The 21588-nt window shown below is 32.6% G+C and overlaps 1 protein-coding gene across 2 annotated transcripts in view; it reads left to right on the plus strand.

Annotated features, from left to right (window-relative positions):
- The window catches only part of LOC145663699 (uncharacterized), an 89666-nt gene that overhangs the window by 33400 nt on the left and 34678 nt on the right, over positions 1-21588 (plus strand). The gene's annotated exons all lie outside the window — the stretch shown is intronic.

The raw sequence follows: 21588 nt of genomic DNA on the forward strand, positions 1-21588 counted from the left end.
GTCCGGCATGTTTATTGTATTTGCTGCTTGGAATAATCACACACTAGTTTCTTTACTCCGATTTGTAATACACATACCGTTCTATTGTGTACAATTACACATTTTTCTCTGCTATCATCCAATCACATTTTACAAATACAGGTAATCAAAATTGTTTGCAAGGTTTACTACTATTGGGTGCTTGAATTAATTCCTGCTGATTTTTATACCAATGATAAACTGTCATTCGACACGAACAGAACAATATCTTCTGAAAGTATTGTCCCTCGGCAGCTACAACAGCTTCCCACTTTTCAGGTAATAAATATATTCCGCGATAGGAAATTTCGGGTTCCTGTGAGGCAATCCACCCATCGAGCCAATTTTGGATATCTTCGACAATTCTGAAGTGTTGGTCAGAAAGGTCCTGCTGCAGGGATCGAAATAAATGGTAGTCGGAAGGGGCGACGTCTGGTGAATATAGCGGGTGGGGTAAAACATCCCATCGCAATTCCACTAAAGTTTATTTCACTACATTTGCTACATGTGGTCTGGCATTGAAATAGAGCAGAATCACTTTGTTGTGTCTCTGGTCATACTCCGGTCGATTTTCTTGAAGTGCTTGATTCAGATGCAGTAATTGTATTCGGTAACGATCAGCATTCATCGTTTGACCCGGTGGAAGCAGCTCATAATAAACCACACCGACTTTATCCCACCAAATGCACAGCATGATTTTCATTCCATGAATGTCCGGTTTTGGCATTGATAATGATTGTTTCGGGCCTCACCCATGATTTTCTGCGCTTGCGATTGTCAAAATACCATTTTTCATTGTAGGTTACAATGCGATGCAAAAGCGACTCTTTCGTTCATGTCTTTTCAGCAGCACTTCACACATGGTTAAACGTTTCGCAATATATCTTTCCGTCAATTCAAGTGGCACCCAGTTTCCCAGTCTCTGGAATATTCGGATGGATTTTAAGCGCTTACTAACAGTTGATTCATCAACAATTAGAGTTTGAGACAACTGTTTAAGCGACTGAGATTAATCTTTCACCATCACAACATGGCTTCCAAAATAAGAAAAGTATTGAAACAGCCTTGTTTGATTACATGTCCAATATAGCTCTTGAATTAAAAAACAGTAAATATGTTGTTGGCCTATTCATCGACTTATCCAAAGCTTTTGATACAATTGATCATGCTATTCTTTTAAGCAAGTTGTATGCTTATGGTATTAGAGGAGTAGCCCACAACTGGTTTCTCTCTTATTTATCCAGTAGGCAACAAGCGGTACAAATATCATAATTAGCTGCAGATGGGTTTCAAACAACTTGTTCGTCTTTATCAACTGTAGTCAGAGGTGTTCCTCAAGGTTCCATTTTGGGTCCTATTCTCTTCCTGATATATATAAATGACTTGTTAGAATTTATGCATCCAGCGAAATGTATTCTATATGCTGATGACATCAGTATGATAATATCAGGAAAATCAATAGAAGAAGTTGAGAGGAAATCTGACATTTTTACGGTCAAATTAGTAAAATGGATAACAGCGAATAGGTTAATTATAAATCATGATAAATCGATTCTCTTACATTTTCATTTTCCAGGAAAACCGCGTATATCACCTAGAATAAAAATATCTTCTAACTTACTCCAATATTCTTGCATAACAAAGCTTTTAGGTGTAATCATAAGTGATGATCTTTCATGGTCTGCTCATATCTCCACTTTAAACAAGAAACTAAGTAGCGTGTGTTTTGCCTTATACAAACTTCAAGGTACTGTATCGAGAGAAGCACTTCTTAGCTTTTACTACGCCAAGTTTCATTCATTAATTAACTTCGGCATAATACACTGGGGATCTGCTGAAAATAGTTTAAGCACTTTCCGATTGCAAAAGAAAGAGATTAGAATAATTTTTGGGTTACCCACAAAATCGTCATGTAAAAAGGTTTTCATAGAAGCAAAAATTTTAACACTCCCCAGCTTATACATCTATAAATCTATTCTTTTTACTGTGAAAAACAAGCATCTTTTTATCTTTAATAAAAATGTTCATAGCCATAATACAAGACAAGGTAGTGACATATTTGTGATGCATCAAAAATATGCTAATATAAGCAAAACCGTGTACATGAATTGTGTCAGATTGTATAATAAACTTCCTCTGTACTTGAAAAATATGACCAATGTTTCCATTCTTGGTAAGACTTTATATAATCTACTCACTGAAAAGTGCTATTATACAATTAAAGAATATTTAAATGACTCATTAACTGAAGAGTTGGAAACATATACTTACCCGTGAGTACATGCCTGGTGTGATAGAAACAGTTACCTAATTATGTGGTTTTGTATTTTTAGAAAGATTGCATGATGTATACTTCTGGTACTTGACAATATTGTATGTTTTTTTTTCTTTCTTTCTGACAACTGTAATGCTTACATGAGAATTTCTCATGCTTTGTAAGCTAATGAAACAGGCAAATAAATGAAATGAAATGAAATGAAATGAAATTAGTGCCTCTAAGTCCCCATCTTCAAACTTTTTCGGCTGACCAAGATTGACTTTGTCGCTCAAGTCAAAATCGTTGTTTTTGAATCGTCAAAAGCACTCTCTGCATGTTGTCTCCGGTATAGAATGCTCTCCATACGTTTCCACTAGCAAACGATAACTTTCTGCAGCAGATTTCTTAAGATGGAAGGAGAAGAGTAGCGCTTCCCGCAAATGATGTTCTTCAGGCACAGAATAGGCCATGTTCAAGACACTGAAAACAAATGTTCGTTTCACTTCACTCGAAGGTCAAATAGTTCTCTGATAGCCCAAGGATAGCACTTCCAAATAGGTATCCTGTCACAGTCCGCTGTGCTGCAATAACACAACTACTGCCCTATGTTCATCAATAGGGAGAATTAATTCAAGCACCTAATATAATATATGAATCCGCATGTTTAACCAGTTTTCATTTGAATGGTTCCCGCTCAGATTGTCTTGTTAAATTTAGATTCTTCTTTTAAAAACAATCTTTGCCAAGATGTTTCCAGGAGGCAAGGAAAATCTGAACCATTGTTGGGATTCTTAAATATGCTGACGATATTTAATTATATACATTTCAGGATGGAATTAGAAAAACTAATTCAATTTATGTAAGGTTAACTTTTCATACTAAAGTTATGCGCTTTGCACTACTCTTTGACGCATTTGCCTTCAGTGTCAATTAAATTAGCTTCTGCAGCAAGTTGGAAAGTTTAATGTAATAATAACAATTTCTCGAGATTCTCTCTTGCTCCAGAGCAATCGCATATCAATTTTGCCAAATGACTTTACAGCCAACATAAACTGAGATGTAAGAGTATTAAAGAAGGAAAGGTACAAAAATATTAGAAAGCAAGCAGAAGGGAATGAATGTTGAACAGAATTGTAAGGAAAGATTCATATTTGTCTTAGCAAGGTGAGTTAAAATTGTTCACACTTTTATTAGATAAGAATTTTTATAGATGTTTATTGTAGTATCATTTCATAACTCAGGTTTCATGTCAAAAATAATATAAATTTAAACTCAAAATCAACTAAACTCAGTGAATGTTTAGTGCTAACTCCAGTTAGACTGCTCCATTCAATGATGATTTTGGGTGGTGTGAACCTTTGCCTCACTAAGATTTCTAGCACAATTTCGACAAGGAGGAAGAAGGGATGAGATTGAAAAGTAATCAGAAAACGACCGATATTAGTGTCAATCTATAGATTTTATGGTAGCTGCGATAATAGTGAGACCCCTAGTGCCATTTAAGTTTAAAAAATATTCTCTTTCACCTTGGGGTTGAGAAATGTGACAGGAAGAGATAACATGCAAAAATAATCGAAGGTGATGTATTAGTTCCCAATCCATAGTAACTGTGAATTAGAAGTGTTACTATTAATTAAAGAAGACAGCTAAGATTAAGAAATGTGTTGTTGAATGTTCGGAAACGATTTATTAAGATTCTGGTATTTACCGTAGCGCCTTACGAATCAGAGATGTGGACATTGAGAAAAGTTGAAATATCCAAGCTGGAAGCATTTGAAATGTGGTTATGGAGCAGAATGCTGCACATATTATAGACTGAAAGGAAAAGAAATTAAGATGTACTAAAGGAAGCTAATCAAGGACGATAGATTATAAAATAGTAAGAAAAAGAATAAATAACATGCTTGACCATCTTATTCGGCACTCCAATTGGATCACCATCTTGATATAGGGAAAGGCAGAAGGAAAAGAAGGAAGCAGAAGAAAAATGATAGAATATGTAGATGCAGTTGCAAAGAAGAGACCTTATAAAAATATTTTTTTAAAAGCTCTCCTAAAGGAGAGAAAAGTTTTTAAATTTCCATGTTACCCACTAATCTATGATTGAGGAGAAAAATAAGAAGATTATTAATCCCAGAGATTAATAGTAACACTTCAGATGTCCTTTAAGTCCTAATTCATCCCGCATACGTATTCGAAGGAGAGAATAAATTGAAATACTTTCGATAATCCTGGGAAGAACTAATTTCTGCTAGTCAAACATTAGCACATAATCATGAGATGGCACGCAAGAAATTACAGTATCACATCCTTCCTCAAAAATTAAAAATTCCAGTTGAATTCTTCATTCAATGGGTAACAAATATTTACAGTCAATTATTTGATGTTATTTTGATGCTGTTTTAACAAAACAAATTAATACAAATATTCAATGTACTTAATCTATTACTAGCTATTTGTCTACTATTAGCTTCAATATATCATATGCACTCACGGAATTAAATTGGCACACCCGCCGAATTATCTCCTTGATTAGATGGCAACATTGTATTTGCAAAGTTTGGCAACGGTGTAACATGTCTTGGTATCCTGACAATAATAATTGAGAATTTAGATGGCATTCGAGCTTCTAATAGCGTAAACTTGACACTTCACTCCAAGGAGCTAGGCTATTATGTATTTGGGGCTATGTACTAAATATATTATCAAGTATTATTCATTCTTTTTCTTTCACGAAATTATTATAAATATTAGCTGCAGAATCCTAATAATTCTATTTAAACTTTGATTTGCATATATACTATACAAATAAGGGACATTTTCAATCGCAATGTGCGAACAGCGAACTTCTTTAACAACCTTCCTATATAAACCAGCAAATAACCCTAATAAAAGCTGGCCAGATAGAAGACTGGTAAAATAATAGCATAAATGAAACTGATAAAGGTAAAGATCGGAGGTTCGAAAGAGCACTAGCTAGGGATCCTTTCAGTAGATATACCCCACTTCGGATGGCCGAGTCAGCGAAATTTGATCCTGTTTTCCTAGAATTCGGTATCATTTCCTGGAATTGGGAGGCAAGTTTCGACAAGCCTTTAGTTGCTATGTTCATATCCTTTTACGGCTAGTACAGAAGTTCGTGGGAAAATGTTGTTGTGAGAACAGTCTGTTGTTATGGTGATAGTCTTGGATGCCTTCATCGTCTTGGATGCTCATACTGTTGGACGGATCAGAGTCCTATCAGTTATCATGATCGAAGCTTCCCAATTGATTGATTGATTGATTTTTGCTTTTCGTTATGTATTGAATAGCTAGATGCTCTTGGCCTTCATAGTCTTGGATGCTCATACTGTTGGACGGATCAGAGTCCTATCAGTTATCATGATCGAAGCTTCCCAATTGATTGATTGATTGATTTTTGTCTTTTCGTTATGAATTGGAACCCCCAAACCCCTCCACTCCCTCCTGCGAAGAACGTAAGGGAACGTTGTTACTATGCTCATACTCTTGGACGGCGAAGCTTCCCAATTGATTGATTGATTTTTGCATTTCGTTATGTATTGAATAGCTAAATGCTCTTGGACGGATGAGAGTTCTATTAGTTATCATGATCGAAGCTTCCCAATTGATTGATTGATTTTTGTCCTTTCGTTATGGATTTGAACCCCCCAAACCCCTCCACTTCACTCCCTCCTGCGAAGAACGCAAGCGAACGTTGTTACTATGCTCATACTCTTGGACGTCTATCACGTTCGAAGCTTCCCAATTGATTGAATATCAAGTTCGAAGCTTCTCAATTGATTGATTGATTTTCGTCTTTTCGTTATGTATTGAATAGCTATTTTGCATAGCGAAGAGCATACTTAATGTCTTAAAATATTCAGTGCTTTCTCATCGAGAATCGAATCTGTACACTAAATATGTTTTCATTTTGAAAGCTCTCTCATTGAAATTGAACGCAAGACCAGTACTTCACGATTTAGAGTTGAATTAATTCTTGCATAAAAAAAAAGAATTTCATGTATTGATTTTAGAGTAGCATATGATATGTACATTGTTCGAAGCTCTTCATTTCGAAGCACTATAATGTTTTCAAGTGTTCAATGCTTCCTTTCTCTCTATCATCGAGAATCGAACCCGGACCAAAGTGGTATTAAAACATAAATAACAACCATAAAAATAAATTTAAAAAATACAGCATCACATTATTATAATTATTTTGGGAGTGAAAGTGAAGCAGACAACTAACCTTGATTCTAGCTTCGCTAACTTATGAAATAAAGACTTTACACAAAATTCTACTTTGGTAGGGAGCTGGGATCGAATTTGGTACTTCATGATTTTAAAGTTGAACTAGTCCTTGCATGAAAAAAAAGAATTTCACTTCGTTTTCACGACAGAAAGGATCGAATTAATTTCATGTCTTAAAATGTGTAATGTTTTCTCATCGAGGATCGAACCAGCAGGACACGGGAACCAAATGCAAGACGTGAGAATCAAACGCAAGACCTGTACTTCACGACCATTGAGTTGAATTAGTCCTTGCATGAAAAAAAAGAATTTCACGTATATAGCACATCGTTTCACGACAGAAAGGAACGAAATAATTAATTTATTGTCTTGAAATATTTAATGCTCTTTCACTAAGAATCGAACTAGAACACTAAATATGCTTTTATTTTGAAAGTTCTCTCATCGGAATCGAAGGTGAGACCAGTACTTCACGATTTAGAGTTGAATTAATCCTCGCATGAAAAAAAAAGAATTTCACGGAGTAATCCAACTTGAGGTGAGCACTCTATCACTGAACGTCAGTGCCTCGCATATAGATTAGATTTTATTAAAAAAAACTTTTCGTCTTATTTTTTTAGTCGTCTTGTATTGGGTAGCTAGATTCCCCCCTCAGCCCCCAGACCTATCTTGTAATGCTAAGAATAGAAGTTCCCAGATTTTATGCGAAGAGTTTGAGGAGTTTCTTACGAAACGTCTGGAAAATTTTCGTCTGGAACCTTCTCAGGAAATTGAGTTGATAAGACGATTGTTGTAGTTCATGGATGTTTTTAAACGTATTGGTAGCGGAAGCACTTCTCATAGCATATCATAATGTTTTAAAAACGTAGGATGAAAAAATTTGTATGCTCAAATCAGCAGGGTTGATTGTATTGCATGTGAAAAGTATTATATGGATATTCACATGATGATGTCTGCTATGACAAGTAATTAAATCACTTAAGTTGAAGCCGTTATGAGATATTGCGCTATAACATTCCCATAGCACAAAAGATTACGCCCCACGAAATGTCTGTAGGTTATGAACTATTTGCTTTATCTAATTTGGTCTTGGGATTCTCACAAATTCACTTGTAAGTGTTCATGGGAATAGAATTTGTTTGCAGACTGTTCTTTGATCGAATAGACCTTAGTTGCTCAGGGGAATATCGTATTGCATGAATCGTGAATATCGTATTTTCAAACGTATACAGCATTTGAGATTACATGTATGTTTGTTGTCGTCTTCACATACGAACATACTCACGTGCGACTGAAGATAATGTAATCTGAATGCGAAAACGCTGAGTTTGTGTAATGAAAAATAAGTCTGTTAATAGATAAGATTTACTAAAGATGATATTTTGATACACATATCGAATAATGTGTGTGAATAAGGAAATGAAACTTTGTTTCAGATGTGAAACTGAATAAGGATATTAAGTGTAGCAGGGGAGAGGTGTGGAGATTTTATTGGCTTGGAAAAGCTCATATGTTTCTTGAAAACAGTTATCATAATAAACTTGCTTTATTTTTGACTTCAGATATAAGTAATCGTATTGCTTTGCGATTGCGTTTACCTTTAATGTATATATGGGATTTATGAATTTTTTGTTCGTGTGTTTGTGAGAAATTCTATTTTCGCTGAGTACATTTAATCACGTTGGTATCAGTTTATTCTTGTTGATGTAATTGAATATATTTGTTCTTCGATTAGGACATTTCCTGAAGAATATAGAGACGAAAGACATGAAATTCTGATTAGGGCTTGTGAAATTTCGTAAGGCCCCTTTCTCAGATAGGTGAGTGCTTCGTCATGTCGCTGCGGTGTAAGTATACATTAAATCATTATTTTTAAAAAGAAAGAAGAAACGGTTGTATTGAAATGTAATATTTGAAATGTTTAAATTTCGTGTGACGTTTTTATTTGACGTCATACGAATGTAGAATAAAACCATTGAACAGAGTGAAGTGTGTGAAGTAGACCTTTACGAATTGTGTTGTGCTCATCTGTGTATTAGAAGAGATTGTCAGCATACTGAAGCTCTACGTTCTAGTAAGATAAAACATAGTTGCTATTCTCTCTTTCTTTCTCTTTTAATCATCTCTAAGGTGCTACCTAATTTCTATAGATAGTGATTATTTGAATTATTATACGTATTATCATTTCACGTTGTAATTCCTCATTTGAATTAACTTTTCTTGTCTGTCTTTAAAATATAATTTGAAATGGAGTCCCTCTTACATAACCATTCAGTTCATTTTCCTATACTTCAGGCTGATGGAACTCCAGCTACTTTGTTTACACAATCTAAGTATTACCAAGGGAATTATGGTGAATTATGTTCCTTTAAAGAGTATGTACCATCATATTCAGAAAAGAAAGATATTGAAATTAGAAATTTGTACACGCAAACCCGTTATCAGCTATGGTTTTTGATTTATATTACCCCTGCTAGCATTGACTTTGAGGAAATGCTAGAGTTAGGAGGACATAGATATTTTTTATCCGTAGTGTCATCACTTATCAAAACTTGTTGGCCATTACGTGATGCAACTTTTTTTCGCATTAAAGGTTCATCTGAAAAATTTCAGATTTGTGCAATTTATCAAGGTGTGGGTAATCAGATACAGCTACAGGAACGATTAGCCAGATATAAGTGTAGGTGCATCTTTAATAGTGTAATTCAAATTGTCAACCTATTGTCAACATGTGAAGAAATGTGTAAGAATGCATCATGCATTATATCACAGAATACTACACTGATAGACCTATCCGCTTTCGCAGATATGTTTAAAAAACGTAACACATGGCTAATGTAATTTGTCATCTGAATTACCTTTTCTTGTTTGTCTTAAAAACAATACATCTTCGCGGGTAATCACTTAGCGTACGGACAGCTAAGAAAAAGTTGTCTTATGTTGAGAAAATTTCTTTTCTTATTACAGTACCAATTTGGCACGCTATCAAATTATGACTATTCCAAAGACTATGACGTGACAAGAAAAACAGATTAATTCATTTGTTCCCGAGTTAATGCGAAAAAAGAAAATTTGTCAACTATAGAATACTTTCTTTTTCGTTTGTACAGAAAGATTATATGACTCAGATTTTTGTCTCATATATCGTCGGAGATATTCTGATTCTTTTAGAATAGAATGCAATTTAATATAATATTTCCTTGGATATAGTGTTTAGCATTGAGTTATTCAGGTTTATTATTTAGTTTACTATTACGTTATTATATGTAGGAATTTATTTTCTTGTTCTTTGACACTACTTGCTGAAAACAATACATATTCGCGTCAAATCACTTAGAGCACGTATTTTCTGTGTAGGAAACTTGAGTTCGACTCTTGATTGATTCCAATTTAATCTGTAGATTCATGTTTCGTATAGCCTCGAGATATTCTGATTCTTGTAGAATAGAATGAATTTTAAATGTAATATTGACCTGAAAATAGTGATTAGCATTGTATTATATATTCCATAGCTAGTTATTTAATTAAGCATTGTATTATATATTCCATAGCTAGTTATTTAATTACTATTACTGTTAGTATATGTAGGACTTTATTTCTTGCTCTTTAACATTACGGAAAGAAATCATTTTATAAGTATAGTATTTATATAGTTTAATAGTAGTGGTTTTGATTATTATTATTATTATTTTGGTTCTTAAGTGATATTTTCATAACGTAGATAGTATTAGTATTGGAATTAATTATTTCATTGTGTTTCGTGGATGTACGTGTCTATATTATGGGAAACCTGAGTTCGACTCTTGATGATAGTTAATGTAGCTCGAATTTCACGTTAGGCTGTAGATTTACGTCTTATATAATCAAATCTAATCCTTCTAGACTAAGTTTTTCAAAGAATTGATAATGAATGGGGAATTTATTTACCTCTAATGTGATACTTAATTGCTAAAAATAGTGATTATTTAAATTCTTATACGTATTATCATTTGAATTACGTTTTTCTTGTTTGTCTTAAAATAGAATTTGAAATGAAGTTCCTCGTACATAACTGTTCAGTTCATTTTCCTAAACTACAAACGGATGGAATTCCAGCTACTTTGTTTACAAAATCTAAGTATTACCAAGGGATTTATGGAGTCTTATGTTACTTTAAAGAGTATGTAACATTATATTCAGATAAAACGATATTGAAATTAGTAATGCGAAAAAGAAAATTTGTCAATTATAGAATTCTTTCTTTTTCGTTTGTACAGAAAGATTATATGGCTCAGATTTTTGTCTGATATATCGTCGGAGATATTCTGATTCTTTTAGAATAGAATGCAATTTAATATAATATTTCCTTGGATATAGTGTTTAGCATTGAGTTATTCAGGTTTATTATTTAGTTTACTATTACGTTATTATACGTAGGAATTTATTTTCTTGTTCTTTGACACTACTTGCTGAAAACAATACATATTCGCGTCAAATGACTTAGAGCACGTATTTTCTGTGTAAGAAAACTTGAGTTCGACTCTTGATTGATTTCAATTTAATCTGTAGATTCATGTTTCGTATAGCCTCGAGATATTCTGATTCTTGTAGAATAGAATGAATTTTAAATGTAATATTGACCTGAATATAGTGATTAGCATTGTATTATATATATATTCCATAGCTAGTTATTTAATTAAGCATTGTATTATATATTCCATAGCTAGTTATTTAATTACTATTACTGCTAGTATATGTAGGACTTTATTTCCTGCTCTTTAACATTACGGAAAGAAATCATTTTATAAGTATAGTATTTATATAGTTTAATAGTAGTGATTTTTGATTATTATTTCAGTGCTTATTTAAGTGATATTTTCTTAACGTAGATAGTATTAGTATTGGAATAATTTATTTCATTGTTTTTCGTGGATGTACGTATCTATATTATGAGAAACCTGAGTTCGACTCTTGATGATAGTTAATGTAGATCGAATTCCACGTTAGGCTGTAGATTGACGTCTTATATAATCAAACCTAGTCCTTCTAGACTAAGTTTTTCAAAGAAATTGATAATTAATGGTTGGATTCCAAGTTAATCTGTAGATTCATGTTTCGTATAGCATCGAGATATTCTGATTATTGTAGAATAGAATGAATTTTAAATGTAATATTTACCCGAATATAGTGATTAGCATTGTATTATATATTCGGTAGCTAGTTATTTAGTTACTATTACTGCTAGTATATGTAGGGCTTTATTTCTTGCTCTTTAACATTACGGGAAGAAATCATTTTATAAGTATAGTATTTATATAGTTTAATAGTAGTGATTTTGATTATTATTTCAGTGCTTTTCAACTTTCGATGATAGATAATGTAGTACGAATTCCACGTTGATCTGTAGATTTATGTCTTATATAATCAAACCTAGGCCTTCTAGACTAAGTTTTTCAAAGAATTTATAATGAATGGGGAATTTAATCAACTCTAATGTGGTATCTAATTGCTATAGATAGTGATTATTTAAATTCTTATACGTATTATCATTTGAATTACGTTTTTCTTGTTTGTTTTAAAATATAATTTGAGATGAAGTTCTTCGTACATAACTATTCAGTTCATTTTTCTAAACTACAAACGGATGGAATTCCAGCTACTTTGTTTACACAATCTAAGTATTACCAAAGGAATTATCTTATGTTCCTTTAAAGAGTATGTACCATTATATTTAGAAAAAACGATATCGAAATTAGAAATTTGTACACGCAACCCCGATATCAGCAATGGTTTTTGATTTACATTACCCTGCTAGCATTGACTTTGAGGAATTGCTAGAGTTAGAAGGACATTGATACTTTTATCCGTAGTGTCATCACTTATCAAATCTTGTTGACCATTATGTGATGCAACTTTTTTTTCGCATTAAAGGTTCGTCTGAAAAAATTCATATTTGTGCAATTTTTCAAAGTTTGGTAGTCAGATATAGCTACAGAAACGATCAGCCAGATATAAGTGTAGGCACATCTTTAATAGTGTAATTAAAATTGCGGACCTAATGTCAACATGTAGAGAGCTATGTAAGAATGCATCATGTATTATATCACAGAATATTACATTGCTACTCCTTCTATATATAGGATAGGTCAGAGTTTCTTTCTTTAGATATATGCTATCTTTTGTTGTTCAGCATTACGTCACTTGATGTGAGATCACATTAACACTTCTCACTTTTAATATTTATCTTTACACGTATGTAGTTCATTCATTAAAAAAGTTAACTTGCAATGTTTAACAATGATGATGATGAGCGTGTACAATAGATTTCAATCTTTTAATGGTTTCATTCATTTTTAATGTTATACTTTCGTTTTGAAAGTAACTAATTTTCAGCAGCGGGTGAGGAGCGCTGCTGCACTCTACAAAACTCCTCAAGAAGCCAATATTATCACCCTGAGGAAATGCAAGGTGATTTCTGTACTTTTAAAAATAATTACTTTCAAAACCCTTTTGTGCTTTCCTCTTTTATCTTTTCATTTGCTTTTCATTATTTCACTGTACTTCGAAGGTAGCACTTAGTCATTTCCCTTACCTTTCCATGTATATGCAACTATATATAGTTTTTTACTCAACATTATGCGTAACATTATATATATATATATATATATATATATATATATATATATATATATATATATATATATATATGAAGAAGAAATGAAAACAGGATTATCTTGCGTTTAAACCTGTTAGAATATGAGCTGCTCAAAGGAATGTGACGCATCTATCTTTTAGCAATAGGTAAGTTTTAAATATCTGTTTTCAATAACAGATAAACAATTACTTTTTATTTAAAATAAAATACTTGTTTTCTTTCAAGGAACAAATTCATGTTCACCACGTAAATTAACGATTCATTCTTATTTCTTTACAGTACACTTTAAAAGAGGATACGTCTTCAAGAGACACTGAAGCAAGATTTTCTACGATCAAACAGGTACGAAGACGAAACACTGATCAAAAATCATCTCTCTCTCTCTCTCTTTTACGAATAGGTAAGTTTTATAGCTTTATTTCGGATAAAAAAAGATCCATAACTGCTTTTCGTCTTTTAGAATATGTATGATAATATTAATAATTACTTATTTCTTTTAGGTAAAACATTTGCTTCTTTTTTATTTTTAATTTAGGTTAAGATAAATGAAGAAAAACCCACAGATATGATGTTTGTCCACTAGAATACATTAGTCGTAAAACATTTTTTGTTGCAAGATATAAATATTACAGATTTAAATTGTACGAATAAGTTACTGTTGTGCGTTAAAGATATTAATAATATTCATCGCCAAAGTTGTATGAGACGTAAACCTATATTTACAAAATTCAAAACGAAGTATTGAAATTATATAAGTTACCACCGGGAATTGAATTCGTGTGTTACAAGAATAAGTCAAATGCATACAGATGCAATATTCAGTGGAACGGTTATTTGCGTTAAAGAAGAGAAAACTATTGGTTAGTATAGGAATATTGATAAAAAATACCATTGGTAAAAAAATATATAGTATTAACTGTACGAATTTCTTTTCTAAAAAATAAGAAAAAAGGAAGGAAAGAAAAGTTAACTTTGACTTTTCGTGCTAAGTAAATATAGTTTAACGTTTTGATCAACAGCGAAGCTATGTGAGTCATAAATTATTGTAGTATTTCAAGAACTAAACTGGAGTTATTGAATGAATAATTAGATTGCATATTGACTGAAATTGCGATCTTTACTGGTATCATATGGTATTTGCTTAAGAGAAAAGACAATTAATGATAGATATTGTTTTATTTAGGATTTTTATATGTTCTTAAAATATGAAGATTGTTAGTGTTGCAATTATAGTTACTTGTTTTTCTTCCAGGAAACAAGTTCATGTTCACCGCGTAAAGTAACTGATTATTCTTGTTTCTTTACAGTACACTTTAAAAAGAGGATACGTCTTTAAGAGACGCTGAAAACTACCTGAAGCAACATTTTCTACGGTCAAATCTGATCGAAGACGAAACACTGATCAAAGAGCAGTGACGCAACTCTCTCTTTTACGAATAGGTAAGTTTTATCTTTCTTTCAGATAAAAAAAAGATCCATATCTGCTTTTCGTCTTTTAAAATATGTATGATAATATTAATATTTACTTATTTCTTTTAGGTGAAACATTTGCTTCTTTTTATTTTTAAGTTAAGATAAAGAAAAACCTATAGATACGGTGTTTGTTCATTAGAATACATTATTCGTAAAACCTTTTTTCCTTGCAAGATACAATCATTAGAGATTCAAACTGCACGAATAAGTTACTGCGGTTCGTTAAAGATATTAATAACATTCAATACCAAAGATGTATGAGATGTAAACCTATATTTACAAGATTCAAACGGGGAATTGAAATGATATAAGCTACTATCAGGAATTGAACTCAGATGTTCCAAGTATAAGTCAAATGTATACAGTTGCAATATTCACCGGTACGGTTGTTTGCTTTAAAAAAAGAGAAAACTATTAGTTAGTATAGGAATATCGTTGGTAAAAAATGATAGTTTATAGTATTTGCTTTAAAAAAGAGAAAACTATTAGTTAGTATAGGAATATCGTTGGTAAAAAATGATAGTTTATAGTATTAACTGTACGAATTTCTTTTTTAAAATAAGAAAGAAGGAAGGATGGAAGTAAAAATTAATTTTGATTTTTCGTGCTAAGTAAATATAGTTTAACGTTTTGTTCAACATCGGAGCTATGTGAGTCATAATTATTGTAGTATTTCAAGAACTAAACTAGAGTTTTCGAATTAATAATTAAATTGCATGAAGATGTGATATTTACTGTTATCGTGTGGTATTTGCTTAAGAGAAAAGAAAACTAATGAATAGGTGTTGTTTTTATACTAAACTATGTTCAAATTAAGAAACGAATTGACATTTAGAGAAAAACTGTTATTCTGTTGTCACAATCATGAGTAGGCCGCTAAGGCATCCTCTACAACTTTACCCTCTCTAATGGAAAATAGTTTTAAGAGGACAATTCAGTGGTATACTCATTATGAGGCAACAGAGTAACAGTCTTTGTCTAAATGTCAATTCGTTTCTTATTTTGAACAGAGTATAAGAAAATGTACATACAATGAAAGAATGTCAAGAATACTTGTTATTTCTCGTTCTTGTTCTTTCTCATTATGAAAAGAAATAATTTTATAAGTATAGTATGTTGCTATAAGATAAGTGTACTTTTTGAAGTTTAATTTATATTTTCTGATAATAAAAATTTGTATTTCTTTATTTCCAGAAAAGATGATGCCAATCCCCCGTAGTGTTGCAATGACCATTGTAGGGTATTGTGAAGATAAAATCAGAAGAAGAGGAAACAAAAAGATGTACTATATTTCTAGTGTCTGTCCAAACAATAAATTGATAAAAAGAAGAGGGCACACATGCGATGATTGTGTCAATGTGATGCCATTAGAACTTTATCAAAAGAAAAAAGAAAGAGAAAGTGTAGATAAAACGATTTTGGGGGGTAAAATGAGACTTAGAGGGTAAGTGTATGCGAAACCAAAGTGAAATGATAAAAGAAAAGAAATGGTTAAAGGTGAGGTGATATTTGGACTACCATAAAAAGTCAAAATGAAGAAAAATGAAAGAAAATTGTAAATATTTGTGTATATATACATATATTAAAATAAAAAGAAAAAGAATTTAAATTCCCTGTAGATAAAATTTGATGTTTTATTTTAATAAATGTGTAAAATAACAGCCGAAAGAATCACTTAAATAAGAAATAACTTATTTGCTGATCTTTGGATAAAAAAAGAAGTTAAGAGAAAACTTTATGAAATAGAAACATAAAGGTTACCTACGCATACACGATGTTTGTACATCACAAAGTTCACTTGCCGGAAGATGGGATTGAACCCAAGTCCATACAGAACAGTTGAGGTGCAATTCATGTTCATTAGTGTTGTTTGTTTACTGTGATGAAAAGACCTACAGCTTATTGTGAAATTCGTGCTTTCATCCCATTTTAATTCTATACGCTGATACCTCTTACCGAGAAAGGTCATATTTGTGGAACGTATCTTTATTTGTTCAGGGTCTTTACATAATGTACAAACCTATTACATTTTAGGTTTGAGGAGTGTGGTGTCTCAGTTATAGATGATTTACAACCAGTACTTCATTTTTTCAAATGTTCGATTCTCGATGATGGAGAGAGAGAGAGAGAGATAGAGGGAGCATTGAACACTTGAAAGCATTATAGTGCTTCGAAATGAAGAGCTTCGAACAATGTATATATCATATGCTACGCTAAAATCAATACGAAGTGCTATATATGTGAAATTCTTTTCTTATGCAAGGATTAATTCAACTCTAAATCGTGAAGTACTTTTACTTTTATTAAAGTGTAAAATTTCCAAACAAATATACAATGTTACTCTTGTGCAGATCACATCTTTGCAATCTGTTCCTACCTCAATCCGAGTTCATGTTAATATGTAATTGTGATAAACAAAAAACTGTGAGCATTAGTTCTCCTGTTTACTTCTACTTTGTTCATTCCTGTATTCTTTATTTTTATGTTTGTTATTTTTCTAAAGCAATTATGTCAGGTTAAAAGAGCATGAATCTTTTTCTTTCTAGTACGTGTATTGTTCTTCTACTCATAAATTCAATGGATTTCAGGATGCATGATGACTCTGTGATATAACGTTCATTTACATTGTCATTCTATCAACTATTATTTTTTCGTCATTCATTTGTCTTAATCATATGTCCTTTTACCGAGAAAGGGTATATTTGTGGGGGCGTATCTTTATTTCTCCGGGGGGTTTGAGGAGCGTGGTGGCTCAGTGGTAAAGGATTTACAACCAGTACTTCGTTTTTCATATGCTGAAGCTTCTTGGTATGCATCCTGTACAAAGCAAGTGCTGGAACTTAATGGCGATCCGTGCCTCATTTTGTCAATCATCACACCTTCAGTTAATTACTTTTAAAAAAAGAAAGATAAAGAGTTCGGAATTTGCTATAACTTAGTGGAATGAGAATGTATGAGTAGATCATGAAAACTCACGGACACGATGTTCGGAGATGAAACTAGGGACTGCATGCACTTTGCTACAGTGCACGACAATTAGTAATAAATTATGCTCATTATGTTGAGGAAGACGAATGATTAAGACAAATGAATGAATACTTAGTAGAATGAGAATGTATGAGTAGACCATGAAAACTCACGGACACTATGTTCGGAAGTCGACCACAGTGAGTGGCAATTAGTAATAAAAAATTATAAGCTTACTTGATCGGAGATCGAACTAGGGACCGCATGCACTGGGGTTGCGGAACAATGCTCTACTATACTAAGTATTCATCTGAAAGAATACGTCGTTGCTTTATCACTGAACCACACACACAAACTTTCACATATTTCATACGTTCGAAACGTTAGAAAATATTTCAGTTTAACGTACCACGATTATGCTCATCATACAGATAGACAGACAGAAAGATATACACTTAGATATATTTACGTTTATATTTCACAAGTATAGGGACAAATGTTTATGGGATGTCAAACAATCATTGCATGAGTAATATAGTTTAATCTTTTATTCCAGTGGGTAAAACTTAAAGATTTCCCATTAACCTTGTTGACTTTATTGTGAGACGTAAAACTCAAAGATTTCATTTCATTGTTCAAAGATTTCATTTACAGACAGAAAGACAGACAGACCTTGTTGGCTTTATTGTGAGACGTAAAACTCTTTATTGTTCAAAGATTTCATTTACAGACAGAAAGACAGACAGGTATGCATCATATTATCAAACGGGTCCCAGGTTCAATATTCTGTTCCCGCCAGATGAACTTTATAATGAACAAACACCGTGTACGTGGATTTCCTCTGGGTTCTCCCGGAGCGTTCATCTGTAATGCATGAAGCACCGTGTTCAAATTCTGCTCCAGACAAAGTGAACTTTGTAGTGGACAAACACCGTATGAATGGATTTCCTTGGGAGTTCTCCCGTTTCCTCCCACTTTCTTCACTTCATCATTTCTCATCATCACTTTCCCCCTCCACTAGTCTAGTAGTCATAACTATAGGACTAAAACTCATAGATTTCATTTCTTTTTTTCTCTCGTTCCACAAATTTTTATTCTATCATCATTAATTAAAGGTGAAGTGAATCGATATTCCAGGTGGGCTCACCCAAGCACATACTACACACACATATATATATATCATTTTAAGACATAATATGATTTAACATACAATTAAATGTACTGTACCTTTTATCATTCGTTTAGCAGGGGGCTGTAGGTCAATCTGTTACGAATCATCAAAACATTTGATAATGTTATCTTATCTGTTGCTCTTGAAACTAAACCATTTTAAGATGGAGTTCAATGTGCTAGCAAACAGAGAAAAGAAAGAGACTAGCAAAACAGACATTCACATGTGTGTCTGTGTGTGTGTGTTTTTTTTTTGGTTTGACGAGTATGATGGCTCAGTGATAGAGGATTTACATCCAGTATTTTGGGGTCCCTGATTCGATCGCGGTTCACACCGTATGGACTTTCTGATAAATTCAAAAATCTACAAACACAACGTTCTTCATCGTAAACGTACGTTGTGCTGTGATCGAAAAAAAGACGTCCGTACGGTTTCTTTTCAGATCAACCATTCTAAATGAAGTTTCTTAAATCCTAAAAGAGAAGTATCGGAATAACAACAACATTAGTATACTAATTTAAAAATCCTATCGTATTGATCGTTCACAAAATACAAATTTTGAGTGAAAATAATAAAAGATTTCAATTTCACTATATTATTATTATTATTATTATTATTATTATTATTATTAAATGCTCTAGAATTAGTACTACACTGTTCAGTACAAACGAAAAGTATTTTCTGCTTCTTTATGAACAGAAGTCCACTTCATTGACACTCATCAACTTTAAAGTTCGTTTTCCGTCAAACTGTGTTTGACTGTGTTTGTACACTATCCAATAAATCAGTCATAATTGAATCTATGAGTTTTTTGTTTATAGTCTGAAAGCAAGCGGAATCAAATGTACAAGTTTTCTTTCCCATTCTGTTAAAATTTCACTTAAATCCAAATACAAGGTCTTTAGCAACACGATTCACTTATTCAAATGTTCCACTTTTCAGTACAATATACATTAATTTGGCTTTCATTTTGGAGCACTACGTAATACTTGTATAACAGGGCACTTTTCCTGTATTTGTTTAATAAAAGCATATCCCTTCTTAAGGTAAAGAAATATACAATTAGGAAACCATTTCGCATGTTCTATCCATGGAACATCGTTACCAGTCCAATCTTTTAATCCTCCAGCACAATAGAAGCATATAGTTTGGTCTCTTGTCTTCGTGTAAAAAAAATCCAGCATCACTTAATTCATCCGGGCATTGTTTTGATGAAATAGGCCAGTGTTCGAATGTTCTTAAACATAATTCCTTTGTACAATACTGATTATATTGAGGGGCAAAACATTTATATGCACCACTATATGGTAATTCTGGCATTTGTTGAAGTGGTATCCTTTCAGATACAGAATTTGGTCGCAGTTCCATTCTTAATCTTCCACTATTCGTATTTTTCTAATCGTCTACTTCAATGAAATCTTGCTTACGTTTCTATGTTCAATTATGTTGGAAATCTATGGAAGTCAATATTATAAAGTAACTTATGATTTACACAGCCATGTTATTTCAGCAGATGATCAACAGAGACTAATGACACTATGCATACAAATATCTGTGCACACATGCATGATACAAGAAGGGATGACGAAGAGGAAATCATGTTTCATCTTGTTTATTCATGTACCATACACTTACGAAAGACCACGATCGTCTGGGATTCGGGTTCGATTCTCGATGAGAAAGCATTCTTTTTTTTCGCAGAAAATATGGGAACTTCTATTCTTAGCATTACAAGATGGGTGTGTGGGGCTGAGGTGGGGAATCTAGCTACCCAATACAAGACGACTAGAAAAAAATAAGACGAATTTTTTTAAAAAAAAAAATAAAATCTAATCTATATGCGAGGCACTGACGTTCAGTGATAGAGTGTTCACCTCAAGTTGGATTCCTCCGTGCGAGGATTAATTCAACTCTAAATCGTGAAGTACTGGTCTCACCTTCGATTCCGATGAGAGAACTTTCAAAATAAAAGCATATTTAGTGTTCTAGTTCGATTCTTAGTGAAAGAGCATTAAATATTTCAAGACAATAAATTAATTATTTCGTTCTTTTCTGTCGTGAAACGATGTGCTATATACGTGAAATTCTTTTTTTTTTCATGCAAGGGCTAATTCAACTCAATGGTCGTGAAGTACAGGTCTTGCGTTTAATTCTCAGGTCTTGCATTTGATTCCCGTGTCCTGCTGGTTCGATCCTCGATGAGAAAACATTACACATTTTAAGACATGAAATTAATTCGATCCTTTCTGTCGTGGAAACGAAGTGAAATTCTTTTTTTTTTCTTGCAAGGACTAGTTCAACTTTAAAATCATGAAGTACCAAATTCGATCCCAGCTCCCTACCAAAGTAGAATTTTGTGTAAAGTCTTTATTTCATAAGTTAGCGAAGCTAGAATCAAGGTTAGTTGTCTGCTTCACTTTCACTCCCAAAATAATTATAATAATGTGATGCTGTATTTTTTAAATTTATTTTTATGGTTGTTATTTATGTTTTAATACCACTTTGGTCCGGGTTCGATTCTCGATGATAGAGAGAAAGGAAGCATTGAACACTTGAAAACATTATAGTGCTTCGAAATGAAGAGCTTCGAACAATGTACATATCATATGCTACTCTAAAATCAATACATGAAATTCTTTTTTTTTATGCAAGAATTAATTCAACTCTAAATCGTGAAGTACTGGTCTTGCGTTCAATTTCAATGAGAGAGCTTTCAAAATGAAAACATATTTAGTGTACAGGTTCGATTCTCGATGAGAAAGCACTGAATATTTTAAGACATTAAGTATGCTCTTCGCTATGCAAAATAGCTATTCA

This window comes from Thermobia domestica, chromosome 11, assembly GCF_964235325.1.
Source record: "Thermobia domestica chromosome 11, izTheDome1.hap1.1, whole genome shotgun sequence".
Taxonomy (NCBI): domain Eukaryota; kingdom Metazoa; phylum Arthropoda; class Insecta; order Zygentoma; family Lepismatidae; genus Thermobia; species Thermobia domestica.